Here is a 2,956-nt window from a genome sequence, read left to right as displayed (position 1 = left end):
GCCTGACGGAGAGGAAGAAGGGGTCGTCGAGTAAGAAGCCGTTGTGGAGGTAGTCGTCGGAGCGGAAGGGGTCGTCGTCGACGTAGTGGAAGCAGAGGCGTTCGTCGGCGATTAGCTATGGGAACGAACTCCCCTGAGGCCCCGCGTGCTCTTGGATCGCTTGGAGAGGACGAAGGAGTACGCTGTCGACGTCGACGAGCTCATCAAGGATCGGCCATGACGGAGGAGGAGCTCGCCTACCTTCTGTCGACGAGGGAGAGGGAGGAGTAAGATGGGAAAGGAGGTGGCGGCGCTTGGACGAACCCTAGAACACGGCTCGGACGCCAAGGAATAAATAGGGGGCGAGGGAGGGCGCCTCGACGTCCGTGAGCCACGGCGTCGACCTCTCTGTCTCGCTCTCTCTGAAAGTCTGACGGAAAGGAGGGGGAAGAGGAAGACGGCGTCAACAGGAGAGGGACGAGGAGTGGGCTGCCGCGCGAGGAGGCTACTGGGCCAGCGAGGAGGAGTAAGCCCACTCGGTGGCGCCAGGTAAGAAAGAAAAACCACTGGGGTTTTTCTATTTACAAACAAAACAGAGGCAAATAAAATCACACAGGTAACACTGTTGACCCTAAAATAAAACAAAAATGCCCCTGGTCATAAGGGAATTATGAACCAGTAAAATAAAATGAAAAGAGGATTTTTGGAGCACTTAAATATTTACAAAACAGAATTAAATAATCTGTTTTGTGAATAAACACCCCTCTCAAACTTAGTTCTAAAACACATTAGACCTAGCACCACATCCACCACAAAACACTCTAAATGATCTACATTTTTTAATCAGGGTTAGAGCAAGTAAAACTTGAGCTTGGGAAATAAAGAAGGGGGGTTGAAACCTAGTTGAAGACTATCATAGTTGAAACCCAACTTTCAAACACCACTTCATCATCACATAGCACATCAACATCACATACGACACCCATGGATCAACAACAACAACAAACACAATGAAGGCATGAATGATATGGATGCATGACTGCAAAGGGGAGACAAGGTATGATCACATGAAATAACACATGGCATATATCTCACAAGGCAATGACATCATGGACCCACACATGAAGGTTCCAAATATGGCAAGTTACACTCTGGGGCATTACAAACTCTCCCACACTACAAAAAGATCTCGACCCAAGATCTAGGACTGAAAGAACTCTCGGAATTCGGAACGGAGGTGATCCTCGCGTTCCCAAGTGGCCTCTTTATTGGAATGGTGTGACCACTACACCTTGAGAAACTTGATAGACTTGTTGCGGGTCTTGCGCTCAGTCGTCTCGAGAGCCGCAACTGTATGCTCACGATAGGATAGGTCGGGTTGAAGGTCGATGTCTTGAAGATCAACTGTGCGCTCGGGAGTCTTGAAGCATCTGTGGAGCTGAAAGACATGGAACATGTCATGCACATTTGCAAAGTTGGAAGGGAGCTCAAGTTGATACGCAAGGTCGCCTCTCTTGCCAACAACTCTGAAAGGACCAACGAAATGAGGAGCAAGCTTGCCTTTGATGCCAAAACGTTCCGTGCCCTTCATAGGAGATACTTTGAGATAAACGAAGTCATCGAGCTCATAAGACATGTCACGATGCTTTCTATCATAATAGCTCTTCTGACGGGACTGCGCTACTCTGAGATTATCCCGAATGACCCGACACATCTCCTCAGCTTCTTCGATCAAGTCATTCCCAAGAATCTGACGCTCGCCGGTCTCGGACCAGTTGAGTGGGGTACGGCACTTCCTGCCATAGAGAATCTCAAACGGAGCTTTGCCTGAACTAGCTTCATAAATGTTGTTATACAAGAACTCAGCAAAAGGCAGGCAGTCTTCCCACTTCATGCCAAAAGAAATGACTCAGGCTCTAAGCATATCCTCAAGGACCTGATTGACTCTCTCCACTTGCCCACTAGTCTGAGGATGAAAAGTTGTGCTGAATCGTATCTTCGTACCCATCGCAGACTGAAAAGAGTCCCAGAACTTGGAAGTGAAGATACTTCCGCGATCCGAAGAAATCAACATAGGCCCGCCGTGCAAAGATACTATCCTCGAAGTGTACAGCTCTGCAACCTGAGCTGCCGAGATGGATTCCTTGACTGGAAGAAAATGAGCCACTTTACTCAACTTGTCGATGACGACAAACATGGCACCGTTACCCTTCTTGGACTTCGGAAATCCGGTGACAAAATACATCTCAATATGGTCAAACTTCCCCTAGGGAATGGGCAATGGATGCAAAAGACCTGCTGGACGTTGATGCTCTGCTTTCACCCTTCGACATACATCACATTAATTTACGAACTGAGCAATCTCACGCTTCATGCGAGTCCACCAGAAGGTCTGTTTCAAGTCCTGATACATCTTGGAGCTTCCTGGATGTATTGAGAGCAGAGAGTTATGAGCTTCTTCCATGATAACCTTTCTGAGATCACCTTTCGGAATGACAAGACGATCCTCAAAGAATAATGTGTCTCTCGCATCAACACTGAAGCACTTATATTTGGGAACTCCCTTTGTCAAACCAATCTTAACTTTCTTCACCATCGCATCAAGAAGTTGCATTGCTCGGACCTGGTCTTCCATGGTAGGAGAGATCTGAATATTTGCAAGAAATCCCTGAGGTACTAACTGAAGGTTGAGCTTTCTGAAAGATTCACAAAGGTCAGGCTGGAGAGGCTTCAGAATGAGACTGTTGCAGTAAGCCTTCCTGCTCAAAGCATCTTCCACGACATTAGCTTTGCCTGGAGTGTACTCAACGCTCGGATTAAAATCTTGGAGCATTTCCACCCAACGAGTTTGCCGAAGATTGAGGTTAGGCTGGGTGAAGATGTACTTGAGACTCTTGTGATCGGTGAACACTTCAACCTTTAGTCCAACAAGAGGTGTCTCCAAGTCATCAGAGCAAGTACCACTACCGCCAACTCA

The sequence above is a fragment of the Hordeum vulgare genome, chromosome 6H (assembly GCF_904849725.1).
Source record: "Hordeum vulgare subsp. vulgare chromosome 6H, MorexV3_pseudomolecules_assembly, whole genome shotgun sequence".
Taxonomy (NCBI): Eukaryota; Viridiplantae; Streptophyta; class Magnoliopsida; order Poales; family Poaceae; genus Hordeum; species Hordeum vulgare.
The sequence above is the reverse complement of the archived record's forward strand: the minus strand, read 5'-3'. Positions refer to the sequence as shown.